This window comes from Monodelphis domestica, chromosome 1, assembly GCF_027887165.1.
Source record: "Monodelphis domestica isolate mMonDom1 chromosome 1, mMonDom1.pri, whole genome shotgun sequence".
NCBI lineage: Eukaryota > Metazoa > Chordata > Mammalia > Didelphimorphia > Didelphidae > Monodelphis > Monodelphis domestica.
This window is the reverse complement of record NC_077227.1, coordinates 559,122,708-559,136,799: the sequence shown is the minus strand read 5'-3', so window position 1 is coordinate 559,136,799 and position 14,092 is coordinate 559,122,708.

Genomic DNA, 14,092 nt, shown 5'->3' with positions numbered 1-14,092 from the left:
AGAAAGTTTCTAGGGAAGGATAATTCTTTATCTTGCTATTCAACTTCAATCTCCATCATCTGCTGAGTCATTTTCTGACTAATTTCCATTCTTTAGAGGAAAGATAAGCAGTGAAACAGGGTCTCCCATTTGACCACCTAATCATGTCCTTATCTCATGTAAAGGCAGCATGCTTGTTGCCTTCAGTTTGATCTCCAACCTCCTTTGGAAAGAGTAGAACCCTCCACTATATATTGTACATTCTCATATCTGGTCACAACTTTCATATCCTGGTGTTTTTTAACGCCTGTATATCATCTTCCAAACCTTCACTATACCATATCACGAGATTCATTACTCACTCCTATTGTCCTTGATTCTCCTAATCCAAAGTTTTGAACAAATACCACTCAGCTCTTATATTGTGTCCTCAGGTATGCCTGTTCTATAGGCCACAAACTTTTCTTCATATTGAATCTTTTCCTTTTTCATTCCTTTCAGTCATTACATATTGAAGAAAGGCTCCCCAGATGAAAAAGCCTCAATGGCAACACTTTCCAGGATTGTGCAATTATTCTCCTCAGCTCACTGGTTGAAGTGGAGGACTTTTATTTTTTTGGTCCATCAATATATATGATGCAAATTAATACAAGAAAGTACAATTAATTTTTCAAAATTACAACTGTTATTAGAAAAAAGGTAATGATCATTTCACCTTTCAATAGAAATTAGGTCATCAAACAATAGTACTCTCTCCCTGTCTCTGGATATAAATACTTCTATTCCTGTATTTTTACCAACCCTGTGCTCTACCTGGATTCCTGTGATTGTGTCATTGAACAAAAGGATTTAAGGGGAGCAGTTTGAACTGTAAAACCAATATTTAGGCCCCCAGCCTAAAGAGACAGGTCCAACCAGCACAGAAATCAGAACCTTTTCTTCTTGCTGTCTACTGCTGAAGACTTTGAACTTAAGAAAGGTAGCGTAGATTAGCATAGACAGGAATAAAAGAAACCTACTACAAGCCTGTGAGGCATGGCCTCAGTTCAAAAGCTGAGAGGGACTCAAACCCCATCTGGGGACAAGTATAAGGAACCCCTCTTCTCTCTACCCTGATATCTTCCTGATGCAAACTTGTTATTAAATTCATCTTGAGTTAAATAACCCACAGTCAGATAAGAGGACTATCATTTCAGGGGGACATAGAGGGAGCCAAAGCTAAGGACAGCCATTCAACCATAAACGGTCCTGCAGACAACCTTGGTTGAGGGTGGGGGAGGAGGCTTGTTCCTCAAGATGGTCTGTGCCTACCTGACCATGGGGGTATCATCAACATCAATCAATAGAGAAGACATCCCCTCAGGCTATCATCGTTGACCCATCTCTCAGGAATCTCTTTTTTCAAACATAGCCTCTCAGCAGGGGGTATCTCACTCCTTTTACCTCCCCAGCATCCATATTCCCTCTATGCCTTCAACTTCTCCATTCCCTGTTACAAAACCTTTCTTATCCCCAAACCTCTTCAATCCTCAACAATTCATTTAACTATTACAATGTGAACTGGAATGACCTCCAGAAATTGATGCAGATTGAAAGGAGTAGAACCAGGAGAACATTATAGACTATAAATATTAAAATTTAATCTCAAATAATAAAAAATATTATATACCATTAGTTGTTTATTGATGCCAAGATTCTGACATACTATTTTCCAGTTTCCCCAGTAGTTTTTGTCTAATAGTGAATTTTTCTTCAAAAAGCATGGTAGTTGAGTTTCTTAATCTATATTTATATGTTCATTTACCACTAAGTGTTGAAGTCCTGATTTATTTAGTTGATCTACTACTCTATGTCAGTACCAGGTGGTTTTTTTAAATGATTACTACTTTATAATATTATTTGATATCCAGTACAACTAAGGTAACATCCTTCATATTTTTCATTAATTCCCTTGATATTCTTGCCCTTTTGTTTTCCAGATGAATTTTGTTATTTTTCCTAGCTCTGTGAAAAAAGGTTAATGTCCTCTACTAATAAAGTTTTATTGTCTATTTCCTTTTCTAACTCATGTAATTTTTCCTTTAGGAATTTTGATACTATGCATTTGATACACCTATATTTAATATTGATATTATTTTACCATCTACAGTTCCTTTTATCAACATGTAATTCCCTTCCTTATTTCTTTAATTATGTCAATTTTCACTTTTGCTTTGTATGAGATTATAGTTACAACTTCTAATTTTTTAACTTAAGCTAGAGTATAATGAATTTTGTCCTAGCCCTGTATCTTTACTCTTCATCTCCCTTCTTTAAATGTGTTTATAATGGACAAAATATTATAGGATTCTGGCTTTTAATTCACTCTGATATTTTCTTCTGTTTTAAGATGGACTTCATCCCATTCATTTTCATAATTATGATTAATAACTGTATGTTTCCCTTCATTTTATTTTCCCTTGTTTCTCCTTCTCTTTTTCAACTTTTAGCCTTTTCCTGTTCACAAATGTTTCAGTTTTTGACATCCCACCTCCTAGAGTCCCCTTTCTGTTTTTCTGCTTACCCTTTTCCCCACCTCCCCTTCTTACTTTCCTATTATGTAAGATAGGTTTCTGTACCTAATAGTGTGGATGTTACCGCTTTGTTTAAATTCTGATAAGGATAAAGTTCAAGCATTGAACCCTACCCTTCATTTTCCCTTCCACTGTATGGAACCTTACATGCCACCTTATGTAAGATAATTTGCCCTCAGCTTTCAATCTTTCACTTTTCCCAATGTAGTTATTTTGGATATCATCCCAATTTAGTCAACTTATTCTCTACTTTCTGATATATATATATATATATATATATATATATACATACATACATACATACATATATACATATATATATTCCTATTAATTGTCCTAATTATAATAATGTTTTAAGCATCTTTAATACCTTAAGTAAAAACAGTACTTTAAGTATCTTAGAAACATCAAGTGCATAGATATTTTAAACATTTTAATAATCACCTTATCAATAATGAAATAAGTTTAAGCCCATTGTTTCCCTTGTCTTTCTTAAATTACCTTAAGGATCATAAATATCTCTTTTACATGCATATGTTTAGTATCATGGTCATCACTTTTCCAGGCACAGATAGTAGTAGTCTCTCGGTGTCTGAGAATGACTGTTGTCTTTGTGCATTATCATCTATTGATGTACCCTCATGTGGCTTTGGAGTCCAAAGGCTGAGGTGCACAGTTTGTGGCACACGGGGCCTGGGATGCCAGTTGTTACAGAAGGTGAGGTTGTGGCCTGGTGTTGGCGTTCATGCGCAGCGGCAAGACGTTGACGTCGCTCCTCTTCAAAGGTGGCGGCGGCATGGTGAATGTGGGTTCGCCAGCTGCTTCTGTCAGAGGCAGCGAGTTCTAGTTGCTTTGGTGTAATGCCAGCCCACTTCAAGTTGGACTTTAGCTGATCCTTGAATCTTTTCTTTGGTCGGCCTTGATTCCTGAGTCCAGCTGACAGTTCACCATAGAATACCTGTCTTGGTATTCGCTGTGGGTCCATGTAGATGAAGTGTCCAGACCATCGTAGCTGGGTTTTGAGGACCAGGACTTCGATGCTGGTGGAGTTGGCTCTATTGAGGACTTCCTGGTTGGTGATTCGGTCCTGCCATCAGATCCTCATGATTGACCTGAGAGAGCGTTGGTGGAATTACTCCAACTGTTTCATGTGCTTCCTGTAAATTGTCCATATCTCACAACCGTACAGGAGCGAGCTGAGGACCACTGCGTTGTACACTTTGAGCTTCATCGCAGTGCTCACACCTCTGTGTTGGAGGACTTTGCAGCGCAGCCGCCCAAGTGCCTGGCTGGCCTTTTGGATCCTGGCATTAATCTTGTGGTCTAGGGACCCGTCGTTGGCGATGGTGCTGCCCAGGTACTTGAAAGTGTTGACGTTAGAAAGCTGCGTGCTGTCGATTGTAATGCATGGCTGGTTCGTTGGCCTCCCTGGTGCAGGTTGGAACAGCACATCTGTTTTGCTGAGGCTGATAGTCAGGCCAAAGAGTATTTTTGTGGTAGAGAACCTGTCCACAATGGTTTGAAGATGATTTTCTTGGTGGGCCATGAGAGCACAGTCATCTGCGAAGAGAGCTTCCAAGATGAGTCTCTCTGTTGTCTTTGTTTTTGCAGTCAGGCAGCGAAGGTCGAATAGTGAGCCATCCAGTCGGTATTTGATGTAGAAGCCCAGATTTAGATCCATCACAGCATGTCATAATACTTGGGTAAAGGATAGGTTGAATAGTATCGGAGCGAGGACAGAGCCTTGTTTCACGCCATTGAAGATGTTGAAGCGATCAGAAAGTCTCTCCACCAGATAGGACTTCCCCTGTCATGTCAACATGAAAGAGCTGGATCAGTTTGACGAATTTTGCTGGGCAACCAAGCTTGCTGAGGATCACCCACAATGCATCCCTGTTCACTGTGTCGAAAGCCTTTGTCAGGTCTATGAAGACAATGTAGAGACTCAGGTTCTGCTCAAGGCATTTTTCCTGCATTTGACTCACCATATAGACCATGTCAATGGTGCTGTGATCTGGTCAGACGCCACATTGTGATTCAGGCAGATTCTGCTCTGAAACAGATGACAGGAGTCTGTTGAGTGTAACAAAGGCGAGGATCTTTCCAGCAGTGGAGAGTAGTGAGATGCCTCTGTAGTTGTCACAGGCTGCTCGTGAGCCTTTGTTTTTGTATAGGGCTACGATGGAGGCATCTCTGAGTTCTGGGGGCATGTCTTCCTCTTTCTATATGCTGGTCAGCACTATGTGGAATGCCTGGAGCGCCTTTCCATTTAAGGCCTTGTACACCTCGGTTGGGATCCCGTCTTTAACGGGTGCCTTGCCTGCACTCATTTGTTTAATGGATTTTTGGACTTCCTCTATTGAAGGAGGGATGTCAAGTTGTTCAATGGTGTGGTTTTGGGGGATCTGTTCAAGGGAGCTTTGATCGATTGAAGAAGGTCAGTTGAGAAGCTGACTGAAGTGTTCATTCGACCTGTTGCTAATGCCTTTTTTATCTGTTATGAGAGTGTCACCGTCAGAGGATAGCAAGGGAGTTGTGGTGGGTTTTAATGGTCCATAGACAGTCTTGAGGGCACTGAAAAATTGTTTGTATTTTTTTGTATCAGCAAAGCACTGGATTTCTTCTGCCTTTTTTTTCCCCACCATCGGTCTTGCATCTTCCTGATCTCAACTGCACTGTGGCTTGGAGAGACTTGAATCTGTCCTTTTTAGGAGCAGAGTTTGGGTTATTTTGCCACTCCATAAAGGCCTTGTTATTTTTGCTCAATAGGTCTTCAATAGCAATGTTATTCTCGTCGAACCAGTCCTGGTGGTTGCATTGTTTGGGGCCTAGGACTGCCTTTGATGTTTCCTTCACTGCGTCTCTGAACTGGTTCCATTTCTTGGTTGAACTTCCAGTGAGTGGTCCCTAGCCAGGCCAACACCTTGGATTCTGTCTTCATTTGTGGCTCTACCTTTCCACAAGAAGGTGTATCCAGGGGTGGGTTAGCTGAGTCATCCCTCTTCTGGTAAGCGTGTTTCTCTTAATGCTGCAATGTCGATGTTATATTGCGCCAGTTCTTTACCGATTAGAGCTGTTCTTCTCTCAGGTCTTGAGGTATTCTCTCTATCAAGTAATGTTCTGATGTTCCATGCTCCTACTAGGAATTTCTTTGTATTTTGTTTCCTTTGATTTCGACCGCTTAAAGGGATGAACTGCCAGCTGCGGTGTGCTGACCGGCTGTTTGTAGGGCAGGCAATGTTTGGGACACCTTTTCTAGTCCCCTCCCTTAATCATCATGAGCAGTGCTGTCCTAGAAAGGGCTACTCAGTCACCCAGGATGCTGCCGAATGTCTCTGCTGACCTACACAGCCGAGTAACCACTGGTCTGTGGGCCACCTATGTGCAGGATCATGACTACAACTGGCAGTGGTCACCTCCACCTGTTGCGTCACCACTACCCCATCGCCGCAGGTCTTGAAGAGGGTGGACGGTGTTAGGATAGATGAGTGTGCACAGATATGAGTAGTTTAACACACTAATTCTCCTGAGAGTTTTTTTCTATTTACCTTTTAAAAGAGAACAAAATCAAATGTACCAGAAAATAAGACATTCAGCATTTGACAAATTGTCAAAGGATATAAACAAGCAATTTTCAGATGAAAAACTGACGTCAATAATGAAAAAAAATATTCTAAATCACTCTTGATTAAAAAATGAAAATAAAAAAAAACTATGAGGTACCACTTCATACGTACTAGATTGGCGAATATGACAATAAAGGAAAGTGATAAATGATGGAGGTGATATGGCAAAATTAGCATACTATTGTTGTGAATTGTTGTGAACTGATCCAACCACTGTGTAGGGCAAAATAGAACTATGTCCAAAGGGTTATAAGATTGTGCTTACATTTGATCCTGTAATACCAATTCTGGTTCTATAGATGAAAGAGACCATAAAAAAGGGGAAAGGACCCATTTGTACAAAAATATGTATAGCAGTTCTTTTTGTGCTGCCAAAGAATTGAAAGTTGAGGGGTTGTCCATCAATTGGGGAATGACTGAACAAATTGTATTATTTGTTTATGAAAAGATATTATGCTATAAGAAATGATAAGCTGGATAATTTTTTAAAAAGCAGGAAGAATGATCATGAACTGATGCAAAATGAAATAAGAAGAACCAGGTGAACATTAATACAGTAACAGCAATCGTGCACAATAATAAACTGTGAATGACAACTATTCTACAAAGTACAATGATGTGAGACATTTTTGAAGGACTTATGACAAATAATTCTATCTACCTACAGAGAAAGAAATATTGGAGTAGGATGAAAACCAAATATGCTATTTTTCACATTATTTTATTTATAATTTTATTTAGGGGTTTTGGTTTTATATTCTCTTATAATAATGACACATATAAAAGTTTGTTTTATGTGATGATACACTTATAATCCAAATCAAATTACTTACCATCCCTAATAGGGGGAGAAGGGAGGGAGGCAATTTGAATCTTATAATTTTGGAAAACATATGGAAAATTGTTATTGCATGTAAGGGGGAAATACATACATTTGAATATTTCCTATTTGATAATTCTATTGTATGTCAAATTTACTTTGAATTTTCATTTTAGTCATATTCATTTCATTGAAAAAGACTGGAAATTCTCTCTTTTATTAAGTATTCATTTCTTCCCCTGGAATATTATGCTTAATTTCATGGAGGAGGTGATTTTTTATTGTAGACATGGATCCTTTGCCTTGTAGAATACCATATTTCATGCCTTCAGGTCCTTTAATGTAAAAGATATATTTTTTAATCCTGATTTTAGTTTCACAATTTTTGAATTTTTTTTCTAACAGTTTATAATATTTTCTACTTAGCTTGGGAATTCAAGAATTTGGCTAATGTAGTCTTGGGATTTTCAATTTTCAGATTTCTTTTAGGCAATGTTTGGTGCATTCTTTACATTTCTATTTTCTTCCCTTTTTCAAGTATAACAGGGTAGTTTTCCATGATTATATCTTATAATATGGTGTCCTGGATTTTTTTTTCCTGGTATCCATGCAATTCAATAACTCTAAGGTTATCTTTATTAATTCTATTTTCCAGATCAGTTTTTTTTTCCCCAGCAAGCTATTTAAGATTATTTTTCTAGTTGTATTCTTTTGAATTTCTTTTGATTCCTAGAGTATTAGAGAGTTTTTAGCTTCCATTTGTCGAATTCTAATTTTTAGGTAGCCATTCTCATCTCTAAGACTCAGCAAATTCTTAGCAAGTTTATTTTCACTCTGAATTATGATATTTCTTTTTTTAGGGAACAGTTTTCTTCAGGATTCTTTTGTTCTATATTCTTTATTTTTTTATCGTTTTCTTTTATGACTTTTCTTCTAAATCTCTTATTCTTTTTTAAACCTTCTGGGAGCTTCTACAGGAATTTATTTGGGCCTTTCACATGTTCTTTTGAGATTAAATATGTTTTCATTTTTGTAATGCTATCCTCTGCTCATTTTACATTTTGATCATCTCTGTTTCTAAATTATTTTCCTATGATAAAGCCATTTTTCTGCTTTTTGCTTATTTTGGGAATCCCTTTCCCCCTTGATTTTGCTGATATGTTGGGGTTAGCTCTATTTCTGGGTAGAGGGAGGACAGCCTTGTGCTTCTACTCTGGTTCCTTCTGGTACTCGGGATTATCTCAGTTAACAAATTCCCATATTGAACACTCTGCACAAGCAGTTTGATTGGCCAAGAGTTCTGGCTAATCCTACTTAGATTGGGACTTATTGAGATGCAAGGTGGAAGATCAGCAGAGAGGTTGGGGCTAGAATGATAGATTTTAGAATCATCAGCACAGAGATGAAATTTAAAACACTGGGAGCTGATAAAATTACCAAATGATTATCATTTGGGACTTCAGGGTAAACATGGTGGCAATCTAGATGAAGACTCTTGCTCTCCTTACAAAATACTGATATAGACTACCTCAAAAGAACAAAGCATAGAAAAAATTAATAATTTCACTGAAGAAAATGACAATGATGAGATGTTCTTCCAAACCTTATGGGATGCAGCCAAAGCAGTACTCAGGGGAAAATTTATATCCTTGAGTTCATATATTAACAAATTAGGGAGAGCAGAGATCTAAGCATTGAACATGCAAATCAAAAAACTTGAAAGTGAACAAATTAAAAACCCCCAGAAGAAAACCCAATTAGTCATCCTAAAAATTAAGTGAGAACTTAATAAAATTGAGAGTAATAGAACTATTGAACTAATAAATAAGACTAAAAGCTGTTATTTTGAAAAAAAAATAGACAAAATACTGGTCAATCTAATTTAAAAAATGAAAGAAGAAAACCCAATTAACAGTATCATACATGAAAAGGGGGACCTTACCTCCAATGAAGAGGAAATTAAGGCAATCATTAAAAACTATGTTGCCCAATTATGTGACAATAAATATGCCAATTTAGGTGATATGGATGAATATTTACAAAAATATAAATTACCTATATTAACAGAAGAAGAAATATGATTCTCAAATAATCCCATATCAGAAATAGAAATCGAACAGCCCATCAAAGAACTCCCTAAGAAAAAATTCCCCAGGGCCTGATGGATTCACAAGTGAATTCTATCAAACTTTCACAGAACAACTAATTCCAATACTATACAAAGTATTTGACATAATATGAACATAAATGCAAAAATCTTAAATAGGATACCAGCAAAAAGACTCCAGCAAGTCATCATGAGGGTTATTCACTATGATCAGGTAGAATTTATACCAGGAATGCAAGGATGGTTCAATATTAGGAAAACTATTCACATAATTGACCATATCAACATGCAATCCAACAAAAATCACATAATTATCTCAATAGACATAGAAAAAGCCTTTGACAAAATACAACACCCATTCCTATTGAAAACACTAGAAAGCATAGGAATAGAATTGTCTTTCCTAAAAATAATATACAGTATATATCTAAAACCATCAGCCAACATTATCTGCAATGGGGATAAACTAGATGCATTCCTAATAAGATCAGGAGTGAAACAAGGATGCCCATTATCACCTCTATTATTTAACATTGTACTAGAAACACTAGCAGTAGCAATTAGAGAAGAAAAAGAAATTGAAGGTATTAAAACTGGCAATGAGGAGACCAAGCTATCACTCTTTGCAGATGATATGATGGTCTACTTAAAGAATCCTAGAGAATCAACTAAAAAGCTAGTCAAAATAATCAACACATTTAGCAAAGTAGCACAATACAAAATAAACCCATATAAGCCAGCATTTCTATATATCTCCAACACATTACAGTAGCAAGAAATAGGAAGTAAAATCCCATTCAAAATCACCTTAAACAATCTAAAATACTTAGGAATCTATCTGCCAAGATAATCACAGGAACTATATGAACACAACTACAAAACACTTTCAACACAACAAAAACTAGATCTGAGGAATTGGAAAAACATTAACTGTTCATGGGTAGGATGAGCTAACATAATAAAAATGACCATCCTACCCAAACTTATCTATTTATTTAGTGCCATACCCATTGAACTTTCAAAAAACTTTTTTACTGAACAAGTAAAAAAACATAAAAAAATTCATTTGGAAGAACAAAAGATCAAGGATACCCAGGGAAATAATGAAAAAAAATGCAAAGGAAGGAGGACATGCAGTCCCAGATCTCAAACAATATTATTAAGCAGTGGTCATCAAAACAGTATGGTACTGGCTAAGAGCCAGAAAGCAGAATCAGTGGAATAGACTTGGGATAAGGAACCTCAGCAAAACAGTCTATGACAAATCGTAAGATCCCAGCTTTTAGGACAAAAGTCCACTATGTGATAAAAACTACTGGGGAAATTGGGAGACAGTGTGGGAGAGATTAGGCTTGGACCAACTCCTCACAACCTACACCAAGATAAACTCAGAATGGGTGAATGACTTGAACATAAAGAAGGAAACTATAAGTAAATTATGTGAACACAGAATAGTATACATGTCAGACCTTTGGGATAGGAAAGATTTCAAAACCAAGCAAGTCTTAGAAAGAATCACAAAATATAAAATAAATAATTTAACTACATAAAATTAAAAGATTTTGTACAAAGAAAACCAATATAACCAAAAGCAGAAGGGAAATAACAAACTGGGAAACAATCTTAATAACAAAAACCTCTGACAAAGGTCTAATTACTCAAATACAAAAAATCAAGCCATTCTCCAATTGATAAATGGGCAAGGGACATGAATAGGCAATTCTCAGTCAAAGAAATCAAAACCATTAATAAGCACATGAAAAAGTCTTCTAAGTCTCTGATAGTCAGAGATACAAATCAAAACAACTCTGAGGTATCACCTCACACCAAGCAGATTGGCTAACATGACAGCAATGGAAAGTAATGAATGCTGGAGGGGATGTGGCAAAGTTGGGACATTAATGCATTGCTGGTGGAGTTGTGAACTGATCCAACCACTCTGGAGGTCAATTTGGAACTATGCCCAAAGGGCGACAAAAGAATGTCTATCCTTTGATCCAGCCATAGCACTGCTGGGTTTGTGCCCCAACAAATAATAAGGAAAAATACATATACAAGAATATTCATAGCTGGGGTCTGTGGTGGCAAAAAGTTGGAAAATGTGGGGATATCTCCATCTATTGAGATAATCATGTGATTTTTGTTGGTTTGCTTGTTAATATAGTCAATTAATTGTATGGATAGTCATCTTAATATTGACTCATTCTTGCTTTCCTCCTATAAATCCCTCTTGATCAATGAACAACTCTCTTGATCACTTGATGTAGTCTTTTTGGTAATATTCTAGTTAAGATTTTTTCATCTATGTTCATTAAGGAGATTGGTCTATAGTTTTCTTTCTCTCTTTTTGGTCTGCCAGGCTTGAACTGCCAATCAGTACCATATTTGATTAATAAAAGGAACTTGGTAGAACTTCTTTGCTTTTTTGTCAAATAGTTTGTGTAGTATTGGGATTATTTGTTCTTTAAATATTTGATAGAATTCACTTGTGAATCCATCTGGACCTGGGGATTATTTCTTAGGGAGTTCTTTTTTTAATTAATTTATTTTTTATTTGGTCAATTTCAAACATTATTCCTTGGTTACAAAAATAATTTTGTATTGCTCCCTTCCTTCCCCCTTCCCCACCCATAGCCGACTTGCAATTCCACTGGGTATTACATGTGTCCTTGATCAGAATTCATTTCCATATTGTGGGTATTTGCACTGGGGTGTTCATTTAGAGTCTACATCCCCAATCATATCCCCCTCGACCCATTGAATCAAGCTGTTGTTTTCCTTTGGTGTTTTTACTCCCATAGTATTTCCTCTGAATATGGATAGTGTTTTTTCTCCTATATCCCTATGGGTTGTTCAGGACCAATGCACATAGGGAGTTCTTTGATAGCTTGTTCAATTTATTTTTCTGAAATGGGATTATTTAAGTATTCTATTTCCGCTTCTGTTAATGTAGGCCATTTATATTTTTGTAAATATCCATCTATACCATCTAGATTGCAATTTTTATTGCAATAAAATTGGGGAAAACAGTTTTTAATCATTTCCTCAATTTCTTCTTCATTAGAGGAGAGGTCTTCCTTTTCAACTTTGATACTGTTAATTTGGTTTTCTTCTATCCTTTTTTTATTAGATTCACCAGTACTTTGTATATTTTATTTGTTTGTTTCAAAGTACCAGCTTCTAGCCTTATTTATTAATTCAATAGTATTTTATTTCAATTTTATTAATTTCTCCTTTAATTTTTAGTATTTCTAATTATTTTTTATCTGGTGATTTTTTGTTCACTTTCTAGGTTTTTTTTTTTAAATAATATTTTATTTGATCTTTTCCAAGCATTATTTATTAAAGACAAAGATCATTTTCTTTTCCTTCCCCAACCCCCATAGCCGATGCTTGATTCCACTGGGTGTCACATGTGTTCTTGATTCGAACCCTTTTCCATGTTGTTAATATTTGCATTAGAGTTTCGTTTAGAGTCTCTCCTCTGTCATGTCCCCTCAACCACTGTAGTCAGGCAGTTGCTTTTCCTTGGTGTTTCTATTCCCATAGTTTATCCTTTGCTTTGAATAGTGTTTTTTTCGCCTAGATCTCTGCAGATTGTTCAGGGATATTACACCACTAATAATGTAGAAGTCCATTAAGTTCGATTATACCACAGTGTATTAGGCTCTGTGTACAGTGTTCTCCTGGTTCTGCTCCTTTCACTCTGCATCACTTCCTGGAGGTTGTTCCAGTCTCCATGGAATTCCTCCACTTTATTATTCCTTTTAGCACAATAGTATTCCATCACCAACATATACCACAATTTGCTCAGCCATTCCCCAATCGATGGGCATCCCCTCGTTTTCCAGTTTTGGGCCACCACAAAGAGCGCAGCTATGAATATTTTTGTACAAGTCTTTTTGTCCATTACCTCTTTGGGGTACAGACCTAGCAGTGCTATGGCTAGATGAAAGGGTAGACATTCTTTTGTCGCCCTATGGGCATAGTTCCAAATTGCCCTCCAGAATGATTGGATCAGTTCACAACTCCACCAGCAATGCATTAATGTCCCTACTTTGCCACATCCCCTCCAGCATTCATTACTTTCCTTTGCTATCATGCTAGCCAGTCTGCTTGGTGTGAGGTGATACCTCAGAGTTGTTTTGATTTGCATCTCTCTGATTATAAGAGATTTAGAACACTTCTTCATGTGCTTCTTAATAGTTTTGATTTCTTTATCTGAGAACTGCCTATCCATGTCACTTGCCCATTTATCAGTTGGAGAATGGCTTGATTTTTTGTACAGTTGATTTAGCTCTTTATAAATTTGAGTAATTAAACCTATGTCAGAGGTTTCTATGAAGATTTTTTCCCAATTTGTTGTTTCCCTTCTGATTTTAGTTACATTGGTTTTGTTTGTACAAAAGCTTTTTAATTTGATGTAGTCAAAATTATTTATTTTTCATTTTGTGATTCTTTCTATGTCTTGCTTGGTTTTAAAGTCCTTCCCCTCCCAAAGGTCTGACATGTATACTATTCTGTGTTTACCCAATTTACTTATGGTTTCCTTCTTTATGTTTAAGTCACTCACCCATTTTGAATTTATCTTGGTGTAGGGTGTGAGGTGTTGATCTATTCCTAATCTCTCCCATACTGTCTTCCAATTTTCCCAGCAGTTTTTATCGAATAGTGGATTTTTATCCCAAAAGCTGGGATCTTTGGGTTTATCGTATACTGTCTTGCTGAGGTCGCTTTCCCCCAGTCTATTCCAGTGATCTTTCTTTCTGTTTCTTAGCCAGTACCAAATTGTTTTGATGACTGCTGCTTTGTAATATAGTTTAAAGTCTGGGACTGCAAGGCCCCCATCATATGTTTTTTTTTTTTCATTATTTCCCTGGATATCCTTGATCTTTTCTTATTCCAAATGAACTTTGTTATGGTTTTTTTCCAAATCAGTAAAGAAATATTTTGGGAGTTCAATGGGTATGGCACTAAATCGATAAAT